Source organism: Elephas maximus, chromosome X (assembly GCF_024166365.1).
Source record: "Elephas maximus indicus isolate mEleMax1 chromosome X, mEleMax1 primary haplotype, whole genome shotgun sequence".
Lineage (NCBI taxonomy): Eukaryota > Metazoa > Chordata > Mammalia > Proboscidea > Elephantidae > Elephas > Elephas maximus.
In genome coordinates this window covers 8,812,728-8,826,530 of record NC_064846.1, presented here as the reverse complement: position 1 = coordinate 8,826,530, position 13,803 = coordinate 8,812,728, and positions in this window count along the sequence as shown.

Below are 13,803 nucleotides of genomic sequence, written 5' to 3'. Positions count from 1 at the left end.
TTAAAAGCCATGAGTGGCTATCTAGGATACTCTACTGGTCTCACCACTTCGGGAGCAAGGAAGAATGAAGAAAACTAAAGACACAAGGGAAAGATTAGCCCAAAGGACTAATGGACCATACCTACCACAGCCTCCACAAGAATGAGTCCAGTACAATGAGATGATGCCCGGCTACCACCACTGGCTGCCCTGACAAAGATCACAATAGAGGGTCCTGGACACAGCTGGAGAAAAATGTAGAACAAAACTCTAACTTGCAAAAAAAAAAAAAAAAAACAACCAGACTTGCTGGCCTGACAGAGGCTGGAGAAACCCTAAGAATATGGCCCTTGGACACACTCTTAGCTCAGTAATGAAGTCACTCCCAAGGTTCGCCCTTCAGCCAAAGATTAGACAGGCCCATAAAATGAAACAAGATTAAAGGGGCACACCAGCCCAGGGGCAAGGACTAGAAGGCAGGAGGGGACAGGGAAGCTGGTAATAGGGAACCTAAGGTTGAGAAGGGAGATTGTTGACATGTCATGGGGTTGTTAGCAATGTCATAAAACAATATGTGTATTGTTTAATGAGAAACTAGTTTGCTCTGTAAACCTTCATCTAAAGTACAGTAAAAAAAAAATTTTTTTATAAGATTTGTTTCAGGAATGAAATTCTGCCTGCAAACTTTGGACTCACAACCTTTGCAATATCCATTCATCTGGGCCTGCTTTTTAGTGACCCCACCTGGAAGTGAATAGAGAGTATCATTTTGATGATCACAAGGTGTAGCCAACAAATAAAGAAGCAGGAATGGAAATTGGTGTCTAACTCTAAGAAAAGAGAATGCTTTGTCCAGAAGATATCTTTGTTGTTAGCTGCCATCCAGTCTACTCCGACGCATGGTGACCTTATGTATAACAGAACAAAATGCTGCACAGTCCTGTGCCATCTTCATGATCATTGGTATGTCTGAGTCCGTTGTTACAGTTATTGTGTCAATCCATTTCATAAGGGTTTTCCTCATTTTCGCAGACCCTCTACCAGCCATGATGCCCTTTTCCAGTAATTGGTTTTTCCTGATGACGTGTCCAAAATAAGTGAGCCCAAGTCTCTCCATCCTCATTTCTAAGGAACATTCTGGTTGTATTTCTTCTAAGACTGATTCTCCTCACGCCTGAATGGCCTTAAAATGCTGATGCTCCTCCAGACATCACTATCTCGCTACTAGAGGACCTTGAACCCTGGGAAAATCTGCCCTATTATCTTGCACTGATTCAAAGGCCTTATTTTAAGCATTAAAGTCAAAATCACATCCTTTTAAACATTAAAATGCATCCTACCTTTCCAACAAAAATATATACAACAAACCTAACTAGCTGAAAGGAGACTTCCGATTATCTGTGGCAAGTTACTTTGCCCCTGTTTCCTTACCTGTAAAAAGGGAATTATAATAGCACTTTCCTCATCAGGTTGTAATGAAGATGACACCAAATAATGCACACCCTGTACTTAGCACAGTGCCCGGCACCGAGGAAATGCTTGGTCGGCACTAGCTTTTGCAATCGTTAGTGTCATTGATAGCACTGGAACACACGGTGAAGGCGTTTATGAGAAATGACAATGCTTCTTTGTGAACGGAGCTGAATTTCCCTTTCATAAGCTCATCCCTCCCTGTATGGCAGATTCCAAAATCTGACCACAAAGGCCGCAGATTTATTATCTGTTCTTCCCCAACAATACCCTCAAAACTCCCTTTCATTTGTCTTTCTCCCTGGCTAATAAACCATTAGCCACTAATTACTTATAATCATTTTCTGCTGCATAGTTTTATATTTGTTTATTATGTTCACAGCTGTCTTGCCCTACCAAGGATATAAATCTATTATCTCATTATTGTACCCTAGTCTAATGATCAATGTGTCCTTGCCTTTCCTTTAACTTCCTCCAAAAACATCTTTTGGCAGGACAGGACTTTCATTTCGCCCCACCCCCTTCTTTTCCATCCTCCACTCACCTTGTAAAGAAAGGGGGCTTTGGATAGATGAACAGGCAGGAACTTTGTTAGCACACAACCCAAACAAGTTACACTCTAAGATATAGTTATGCTAGAAAAGGTGATCAAGTATTTGTCTTGGAGCAAGTCCACTCAGAAGAATTCATTTAAAAAAATATTGATTGAGTACATTCTGTGCTCAAGGTTCTAGGGATTGGGCTGTGAACAAAAAGAGACAAAATCCTTCCCTTTCATGAAGCTGAAAAATAAAACAAGGTAAGGGGATAGAAAGTGTCAGGTGCACAGCTTGAGATAGGATGGTCAGGGTAGGATTTCAGAGGAGGTTCCATTTGACAACAAAGGAGTTTTTACAGAACTTCAAGGATTTGGTGCTTCCCCCTCCTGAATTAAGTCAGGACCCTGGGAAAAGGTGAAGGGTTATAAAAAAAAAACACTAGAGGATCATGGGAAAGGGAAAAGGGGAGGAAACTCCCCTGATGCTCATCCAAGATGGACTATGGATGGAAAACGGAAGAGAATGTTTGCACCATGCTGGACATTATGAATGCCTTGCTCAGCTGATAGTAAAACTTGTCGTAGCATCCTGGACTTCCACATCTGTACAATCAGGTGTGTTAATTTTGTGTAGATTGAAGGAACAGAGTGGAAAATAGAGAAAAAGATGATTCTGCCCCACCTTCTCCCAGGCGCCGGTGGAGCAGGCCGTAGTTTATTGAGTAGATGAGGGGATGTCACGTCAGGCTTCCAGTGGTGATGCAGACAGCCACCTCAGAAACACACAGAAAGCAGAAGGGACATTTTGGAGGAACGTCAAAGAGTAAAATCAAATCTTCTGATTGCTCCTTTAGGCCAGGGAATGCTGCTTCTCAGAAGGAATGGCAGTAGAGGTGGTCACAGACACCCAGGCTACTATTTATTATGGATTGAATTGTGTCCCCCCAAAAGAAATATTGAACTCCTAATCCCCAGTACTGATGAATGTGACCCTGTTTGGAAATAGGGTCTTTGAAGATGTTATTAGTTAATGTGAGGTCATATTGGAGTAGGGTGTGTCCTAATCCCACCTGAGTGGTGTCCTTATAAGAAGAGAAGGGACACAGACAGAGACACAGAGAGAAGACAGATATGTGAAGATAGAGGGAGAATTGGCGTTACGCATCTACAAGCCAAGGAATGCCAAGGAATGCCAAGAACCACCAGAAGCTAGAAGAGAAGCATGGTACAGATTTTCCCTCAGAGCCCTCCAAAGGGATCAGCATGGCCAATACCCTGATTTTAGACTTCTAAGCCTCCAGAACTGTGAGAAAATTAATTTTTGTTCTTACAAAAAAAAAAAAAGTTGCTGTCGAGATAATTCTGATTCATGGTGACCCCATGCACTGTGGAGCAGAACTGCACTCCACAAGATTTGCAAGGCTGTGACCTTTCAGAAGCACATCTCCAGGCCTTTCTTCCAAGGAGCCTCTCGGTGGGTTTGAACCCATCAACTTTTCAGTTAGTAGTCGAGTGCTTAACTGTTTGCACCATCCAGGGACCACATTCTGTTCTTATAAGCCACCCAATTTGTGGCACTTTGTCACAGCAGCCCTAGGAAACTAAGATAGCATTCTGTTATGCTTACTAAAAATTTCCATCATCACTGCAGAGGTGTTTAAGTACTTCGCCGTTTTAGAAGAACTTCGTTATTTAAAACAATTTTACCTACGTTATTTAACTTGATCTTCTGTGAGAAACACAAGGCAGGCATTTTTATCCTATTTTATATATGAGAAAATTGAGACTCTAAATGACTTGTCCAAAGTCTCCCAAGTAAATAGTGGAGCTAGGATTAGAACCCAAGACTTGCTGATTCCTTAACCAAACATTTAATGGGCTCTTACCTTAAGTTCAGAATTGTTTGGAGTACCAAAATATACCGAACTCATTAAGAAGTATGTTTTTATAAATTATGTCTAGGAAATCACTGAGAATATAAATATATAAAACACTGCAAAATATAATCCCTTTGAATTAAAAGGGAATGGACATCCATAGGCCAAAAAAAAAAAAAACCCTCAACCTAAACCTCATACCATACACAAAAAATAACTGTAAATGGATAATATACTTACATGTAAAATGCAAAATAATAAAACTTTGAGAACAAGGCTTAAGAGAAAATTTGGGGAACCTATGGCTCGATGAAGAGTTTTTAGATATGACACCAAAAGTATGCTCCTTAAAAAAAAAAAAAAAAAGGATAAATTGGACTTCATCAAAAGTAAAGTTTTGCTCTGTAAAATACTCGGTCAAGACAATGAAAACACAAGTTACAGGCTAGGGGAGAATATTTTCAAACCACTTAAATATTTTTTTTTTTTATCTAGATACAATGTCTTTCTAGAATATATAAAGAACACTCAAAACTCAAGAGGAAAAACATTCAATAAGAAAATAGATAAAAGACATGAACAGACATTTCACTGAAGAGGAGAATGAGCACAGGAAAAGATTTTAATACTACTAAAAAAATTTTTTTTTTTTTTTTTAGTACAGTCATTAGAAAACACAAAGTAAGACAGCAATAAGAAATCGCTATATACCTATTAACTCACTTCCTTCCAGTCAATTCCGATTCATAGTGACCCTATGGGACAGAGTAGAACTGTCCCACAGGGTTTCCAAGAAGCGCCTGGTGGATTCGAACTGCAAACTTTTTTTATTGAACTTTAGATGAAGGTTTACAGAACAAACTAGTTTCTCATCAAACAGTTAGTACACACATTGTTCTATGACACTGATTAACAAACCCACCATATGTCGACACTCACCTTTCTCAACCCCGGATTCCCTATTACCAGCTTTCCTGTTCCCGCCTACCTTCCAGTCTCTGCCACATGCCTGGTGCGCCCCTTTAGTCTTGTTTTGTTCCATGGGCCTGTTCAATCTTTGGCTGAAGGGTGAACCTCAGGAGTGACCTCATTACTGAACTGAAAGGGTGACCAGGGGCAATACTCTCAGTTTCTCCAGTCTCTATCAGGCCAGCAAGTCTGGTCTCTCTTTTTGAGTGAGAATTTTGTTCTACATTTTTCTCCAGCTCTGTCCAGGACCCTCTATTGTGATCCCTGTCAGTGCAGTGAGTGAGTAGTGGTAGCTGGGGACCATCTAGTTGTACTAGACTCAGTCTGGTGGAGGCCGTAGTAGATGTGGTCCATTAGTCCTTTGGACTAATCTTCCCCTTATGTCTTCAGTTTTCTCCTGAAGGGGTGAGACCAGTGGAGTGTTGTAGATGGCCACTCACAAGCTTTTAAGACCCCAGAGGCTACTCACCAAAGTAGAATGTAGAACATTTTCTTTATAAACTCTGTAATACCAATTGAGCTAGATGTTCCCTGATACCACAGCCCCCACAGCCCTCGGCCCAGCAATTCAGTCTGTTAGGGAGTTTGAATGTGTCTATGGAGCTACTGTGGCTTTGCCTTGAACAGTTTGTGCTGGCATACTCAGTATTGTGTACTGTCTTACCCTTCACCAAAGTTATCACTTATCTATTCTCCATTAAGTGTTTTTGCATCCCCACCACTCCCCTCCCTCAAAACCATCAAATATTGTTTCTTTTCATATGTAAATCTTTTCATGAGTTTTTACTGTAGTGGTCTCATACAATATTTATCCTTTTGTGATTGACTTATTTCACTCAGCATAATGTCCTCCAGATGCACCCATGTTTTGACATGCTTCACAGATTCATCATTGTTCTTTGTGTGTATGTACCACAGCTTGTTTATCCTTTGATCAGTTGATGGGGATCTAGGTTGTTTCCATCTTTTTGCTATTGTGCACAATGCTGCAACTAACATGGATGTACATATATGTATTCATGAGACAACTCTTATTTCTCTACAATATATTCTTAGGAGTGGGATTGCTGGATCATATGGTATTTCTATTTCTAGCGAAGCTCCATATTACTTTCCAAAATGGTTGTATCATTTTGCATTCCCACCAGCAATGCATAAGAGCTCTGATCTCCGTGCAGCCTCTCCAACATTTGTTATTTTCTGTTTTGTTGATTCATGCCAGTAATGCCAGGGTGAGATGGTATCTCATTGCGGTTTTGATTTGCATTTCTCTGATGGCTAGAGATTGGGAGCATTTCTTCATGTGCCTGTAGGCCTGTTGAATTTCTTCTTTGGTGAAGTGTCCATTTCCTTGCTCATTTTTTAATTGGATAATATGTCTTTTTGTGGTAGAGGTGTTGGATTTTCTTGTAGATTTTAGAGATTAGACCTTTGTCTGATTTGTATTAGCCAAAAAATTTTTCCCAGTCTGTAGGTTCTCTTTTTACTCTTTTGGTGAAGTTTTTGATGAGTGTATGTGTTTAATTTTTTGGAGCTTATGTACTGTTGGTTGTGATTTGTATCTTGTTAATGCCGTGTATTGGGACCTCTAGCTTGGTCCTATTTTTTCTTCTATGAACTTCATGATTTTTGGCTTTATATTTAGGTCTTTGATACATTTTGAATTAGTTTTTATATATGGTGAGAAGTATGGGTCCTGTTTCATTTTTATGCAGATGAACACCCTGTTTTGCCAGCACCATTTGTTAAAAAGACTGTCTTTTCCCCATTTGATGGACTTTGCGCCCTTGTCGAAGACCAGGTGACCGTAAGTGGATGGATTTACATCTGGGTTCTCAATTCTGTTCCATCGGTCAATGTTTCTGTCATCGTACCCGTACAAGGCTGTTTTGACTACCGTAGCTGCATAGTAGGTTCTCAGGTCAGGTAGTGCGAGTCCTCCTACTTAATTCTTCTTCTTCAATAGTGCTTTACTTATCTGGGCTTTTTCCCTTTCCATATAAAGTTAATGATCAGTTTTTCCATCTCTTTAAAGAATGTTGTTGGTATTTGGATCGATATTGCATTGTATTTGTAAATCACTTAGGGTAGAATTGTCATTTTCACAGTGTTGAGTCTACCTATCCATGAGCATAGTATGTTTTTGCATTTATGTAGATCTCTTTTGTTTTTTTTCAGTAGTGTTTTGTAATTTTCTTTGTATAGGTCTTTTACATCCCTGGTTAGATTTATTCCCAAATGCTTTATTTTTTTTAGGGGCTATTATAAATGATATTGTTTTCCTGATTTCCTTTTCATCATTCTCTTTATTGGTGTATAGGAATCCAACAGATTTTTGTATGTTTATCTTGTATCTTGCAACTCTGCTGAATCTTTCTATTAGCTCCATTAGCTTTCTTGTGGAGTCTTTTGGATTTTCTTAGTATCATATCATCCACAAATAGGGACAGTTTAACTTCTTCATTACCAATTTTGATGCCCTTTATTTCTCTAATCTCTGCCACCTTCTTTGTATCACCTCCTCCTCGGTGTGTCTGTGTCAAATCTCCCTGTGCCTTGCCCTAATAAGGACACGTATGATGGCAAAACTGCATCTTACACACTGGACATGTTGTCAGGAGGGATCAGGCCCTGGAGAAGGACATCATGCTTGGTAAAGTACAGGATCAGTGGAAAAGAGGAAGACCCTTAATAAGGTGGATTGACACAGTGGCTGCAAAAATGGACTCAAGCACAACAAGGATTGTACGGATGGCACAAGACCGGACAGTGTTTCATTCTGTTGTGCATAGGGTCACTATGAGTCAGAACCAACTCGATGGCACCTTACAACAACAACATTTTCTTTGTTCCTCTTACTCTCCTGTGCTGAGTTCCTTTTGTTTGTGGATTTCTTTTTTATTTCCCTTGTTTTTGTAGATTTTTTTTTTGAGGTTTTATGTTTTTCTTCTTTGTTTTGATGAGTAGGTTTATTAACTTTCTTTGTGGTTGCCTTGAAATTTAGCCTTATCTTCCTAGGTTTGAACGATTCTATTATTATGTGGTATCTCCTTGCCTTCCTCTCCATTAGAAAGTTCTATACCTATTTTTGTTTTGTTTTTTTGATCTCCTTGCCTTCCTCTCCATTAGAAAGTTCTGTACCTATACCATTTATTCCCTTTTTTATTGTTCTGACTTTGTTGTTATTTACAGATTAACCTCTCTAGGTCCCTGTTGCAATTGTTTTGGCTTTGGATAGTCCTTGAGAGTTCATCTTCTACATTGGTATCTGGCTGGTACAATCTTGCGTCCTAGATTCAGGTTCTGGTCTAATGTTGTTTGTTCTCAGACTGAAGGACTCCTTTTAATAATTCTTGTAAGTTTGGTTTGTTTTTACATATTCCCTTAATTTCTGTTTATCTGGAAATGTCCTAATTTCACCATAGTATTTGAAGGAAAGTTTTGCAGGATATATTATTTTTGGCTGGCAATTTTTTCTTTCAAGGTTTTATATGTGTCATCCCATTGCCTTTTTGCCTGCATGGTTTCTGCCAAATAATCAGAGCTTAGTCTTCTTGTTTCTCCTCTGTATGTGACTTTTTGTTTTTCTCAAGTTGCTCACAGGACTTTGTCTTTGGTTTAGCGAGTGCGATTATGATATGCCTTGGTGTTTTTCTTTTGGGATCTATCCTATATGGGGTTTGTTGAGCTTCTGGGATGGTCAGTTTTTCATCATTTATGATATTAGGGAAGTTCTCTGTCAGCAATTATGCAATGATCCTCTCTGTGTTTTATCTTTTCTCTCCCTGTTCTGGAACTCCAATCAATTGCAAATTTTTGCTTTTGATTGTATCCCACATAATTCTCAGGGTTTCTTCATTTTTCTTCCTTCTTTTTTCTGATGTTTCCTCAAACAGAGTTGTAGCCAAGGGTTTGTCTTCAATTTCGCTGATTCCGTCTTCCATCATTTCAAACCTGCTCCTCAGCCCTTCTATGACACTGTCCATTTCTGAAATCTTGTTGTTTATGTTTTGGATGTCTAATTGCTGTTTTTGTATGATTTCTAGTTGTGAGTTTATTTTGGCATTTTGTTCCTATATTACTTCCTGAATTGTCCCATTTTTTTGGTCTGTGTTTTCCATGAATTTGTCTCCCTTGTCCATAAATTTGTCTATTTTTTCCTCATTTTTATCTAGTTTTTGCTTCCACTCTTGGACTGTTCTGAATATTAGAGATTTGAATTCCCTGTCAGGTATTTCTAGTGCCTATTCTTCTACTGGAAAGTCACCTGGTGTTTTATTTTGGGCACCTACTGGAACCATCCTGTCCTGTTTTTTTTAATACGTTTTGTTATTGTTTGCTATCTTTGGGACATTCAGTAGTTATTTTCTTTGTTTCTTGATTGTAGATTTGTTTGTTTTGTCCGCTTTTCTGTTTTATTTGGTTATGTCTGAGCAGGCTGGCTATGCATTCTTTGTTGTTTGCTTGTCTGTAGTCATGACACTTTTCACCTCCTGTCCAATAGGCAGGGCCAGTCATTCAGCTATAGTGCAGTAGGGCAGGTCCAGCTGAAGGGGAGGAGCTGGGACGGGATGTTTGTGGCATATACTAAAGCCAACATGGCGGGCCAGGAATCAGTTCTGGGCAGGTTCCAGTAGGTCATGCCTGTGCTGTGAGGGGGTGTGATATTCAGTGCATGCTGCAGGTACGCAGGAAAGAGGGGGGAGGTTGTGATATGTGGAGCTGATATGGGTATGGGAAAAAGGAGAGAGAGGAGAGAGAAACAGGGGCCAAAAAAAAAAAAAAAGCAAACAAATAAAGAAAAAACAGAGTGCTAAGGGAACTTGCCATTGGAGTGGAGAGAAAAGAAACTGAGAAATGGAGAAAAGCAAAAAGGAATAAAAAATAAAAACAGAAAAAAGAAAGAAGAAAAAACTAGATTAAAACTTGGAAAAGAAAAGCCCCCAGGAGTCCTGGAGTCCCACTGGTGGGGCTGCTCAGACTGGGAAAGTGGTTCCCAGGCTGCGTGGTATAGCCTGTCTAGAGCGGGTATAGATGTCACACAGCACCAGGTATTCGGGAGACAGGAAAAGAAGATAAGTGTATGCCCAAATAGGTTGCTTGAGTGAGCTAGCTTGATTATTTTCACCTTTGAAGCTCTGACGTCCTGTCACCAGATGGCTAGAGCTGATATCAGGTATATCAGCCTAGGAGTCCATTCACTTTTCTCATACACATTCAGCTCAGGTGTCCAGGTAGCTAGTCATCAAGTGCGTGGTACAGGCTTTGTCCTACAGTCTTAGAGGGGCAGAGGTGATTGGTGTAGGTATCAGCATCTGGTTGCAGCAGGGGGTCATGCTCTGAAAAAGGCAGGGGGCTGACAACCATCCCCTGAGTGTCTGTAAGGAAAGCACATCCCTATTCCCTAGAGCACACAGGCAGGTGGATTCCGCAGCCAGACCATGAGCACCCAATGCTTTGTTTATAAGGACTGGGAGGTACCAGTTATCCTTGGACCCCTGTCGTGGGTGGCTGGGTGACCTGAGTGGAGCCACCAGTCTTTAGGCCCCTGATGTGGGTAGGTGAGGACCCTGTTTAATAGGTAAAGCGGTGTCAAACATCAAACACCCACATCTCCACCGCACAGCTGAAACTGTTACAATCTCCCAACAGGGGCCTATTCTCCTGAAATAGGCCCACACAGATCCATGCAGGGGGGAAGGTATTCAAAGTCCAAGGACTATTTATGCCTGGACTGGAGCTGCTTCTGTCCTGAGCTCCCCAGCTTAGTGGAGCTAGCAGATTATCTTTTCCCCAATTGTGAATTTATTCCTTCTCCAAAGCTGGGAAAATGGCTCAGGAAGCTCAGCAGGGCCTATCTCAGGCCCAGGGAAATCAACAGCCACTGAAACCAGCTTGGGGGCTGGGGGTACAGTAAAATATACCCAAGTACTTAGCTTTTGCCGAGAGCACCATTTTTCTCTGGTTCCAGAGGTGTGAGTAGGCTGTGGGGCTGGCTGTTTCTACCTGAGGAAACTGTGGCCGAACGCTACCACCAGCCCCCTGCCTTTGCTCCCAGGAATGGTGCCCGAAGGATCCCAGCGACTTCTCTCTGCTTCCGAACTGCCTCTCCCTCCCCCTGCCACTCAGAATGGTGCCCGAGTGTCCAGCAACTCCTCTCTGCTTCCGAACTGCCTCTCTCTCGCCCTGCTGCTCAGTCCATTTTCTAACTTTGCCTTTGATGTTCAGGGCTCCTAGCCTGTCATAAATATAATCATTTCACTTGTTTTTTCAGGTCTTTGTTGTAAGAGGGACCACGAGAAGCATCTGGCTACTCCGCCATCTTGGCCCCACCTCAAGAAGATAAGTGTAGAGAGACATGAACTGAGAAATGAAGAAACACAGAAAGGGAAAAAGAGGAAGAAAAGAAAAAAAAAAAGAAAGGAAGAAGAAAAAGAAAATGCCCTCAGGGATCCCAGCTACGTGGCTGCACAGATTGGGGCAGTGGCTCCTAAGCCATGCATTGCAGCCCGGCTAGAAGGGGCTCCCCAGCTGTGAAAAGAAAAAGAAAACAAACAAACAAAACAGAATAAAGTAAAAGAAGGGGAGAAAAGCACCAGGGATCCCACCAGCATGGTGTTGCAGGACAGGGGGGTGGTTTTCTAGTCGTGTGTGGCTTCACAGCCTTTCAAGAAGCAAAGATGGCACATGGAGCCAGCAGTTCCAGAGAAAGGAGGAGGAGATGGTAGGAGGCACAGAGGAAACCAAAAGAGGCAGAAAGAACCAACACCAGCTCAGGGGCACAGCCAGCGTGGGCAGCACAAAATTAAGCAGCCTGAGGCCAAAGCAGTTGCCTCCCAGCCAAGAGACTGTGGCTGGCCAGAAGGAGATGAGGCCAAGGAGGTGGGGAGGAGAAGAGAGGGCAAGGAAAGCGTATATAGCTCGTTACCGGGTGCTCTGTCTCCTCTTGGGAACTTCGTGAAGCTGCTTTCCCATCGTCCTTGTCCCTCAATCTGCGACGTGGGTGGGGCAAATCCAAGCAGCATGGACACTGCACTTCTTGGCTGGCTAAGACACCACAGCCAGGCAGGAATCTTGGAGGTAGAGTAGAGGGGAGAGAATGGGGGGTGGGAATGTATGTATCGCTGGTTACCAGCTGCCCTGTCTTTCCCGTGACCCCTGTCTGCCGATCCCCAACAGGAGTGCAAGATGGCGGATCTGTGCTGCGTTAGCGATGGGGCTCTCCCCAGGTATCTCTCTTCGCACTATGTCCTCTGTCAGTTTCTTATTCCATTCGTGCTTGGCTGAGTTCTTTATCTCTTTATTTAACACTTCAGCTTCCAGGAATGATGTTTGTCTCTGTTTTACTTAGTTTTTTGGTTCTTTGCTGTGGAGGAATGGTGAGGTGCTTCTATGTTGCCATGCTGGCCAGAAGACGGAACTGCCAACCTTTTGGTTAGCAGCGATAGGTCTTAACCACTGCACCACCAGGGTTTCCACACAGCTATTAAAACAGCTAAAACAAAAAAATACTGACAACACCAAATGCTGGTAAGAATGCAGAGAAATTAGATCTTTCATATTGCTGGTGGGAATATGAAATGGTAAAGCCACTCTTGAGAATGTTTGTTAGTCTTACAAAGCTAAGGATGCACTTACCACACAACCCAGCAATTGCATCCTTGGGCATTTACCCCAGAAAAATGAAAACGCATGTCCACACAAAAATGTGTACTACAAATACTCCTAGAAGCTTTATTTGTGGCAGGTTTATACATATCATGGAACACTACTAAGCCATAAAAAGAAATAGACTATTGATAGACTCAACAACTTGGATGTGCTTCAGGGACATGCTAAGTGAAAAAGGTCAAAAGGTCACATACTGCGTGATTCCATTTACATATGTTTCTTAAAATGACAAAAATATAGAGATGAAGAAGGCATTAGTGGTTGCCGGGAGCTAGCAACGGGTAGAGGGGTGTGGGTATAAATATAAAAGGTTATCACAAAAGAGATCTTTGTAGTCACGGAACAGTTCTGTATCTTGATTGTGGTGGAAGTTACATGAATCTTCACATGTGATAAAATTCCATAAAACTACACATACACACACAAATGGATGCACATACAACTGATGAAATCTGAATAAGCTTGTGGATTGTACCAGTGTCAATGTTCTGGTTCTGATATTGCACTATAGTTAGGTAAAGTGTTAACATTGGGAGAAACTGGGTGAATGGTTACATGGGACCTCTGTGTACTATTTTTGCAATTCCCTGTGAATTTATAACTATTTTAGAATAAAAAAGTAAAATAAATAAATGAACGGGACCGTTGTGTACTTCTGATAAGAATCCCTTCCAAGGAGACACATTCTGAAAACCAAAAAGAGCATATAACAGCACAGCATCATAGGAAGAAGCACTGGACCAAAATGAGAATATCTTGAACCATTATTTAACTTCTGTGGTTTCTGTAGTTTTGTATTCTCTGAAGTTCAGCTTCATTTCCTTTTTCTTCCAGTTATAGAGCCTGCTTCTCTGACCATATGGGTGCCTATCTACCTAGGCCAGGCCTATCACAATGGTGCATCTCCTTGGACAAGGGTTTTGATCCAAGAAATGGCGTATAACTTTAGAGACCATTCAGAATCTGCCCATGAGGTTTCCAGAGTTGATGTTGGTAGTGGTGGAGGGGAGCTTTCTCTTTCTAACTGGATTCCAAAACAGCAAGGATATGACCCCCATACCTGCCAGTGGCCATGCCCCCAGTTAGGAACTTGAGAGAACAAAGCCGACACACAGATTGAAGCTATGATAGGAGTTAAGGAAGGAGCAAGGAAGAGACCAAGGAGCAAAAGGAAACCAGTCACTGCGTGAGCCCCTGCATCCACTAGATCCTATATTCCAGTGTGTTTAGATTTTCAACCAAAAGTTTCCTGAACAATACAATCTCCAGGAGTCTTAATTTCCTCACCTGGAAAAAGAG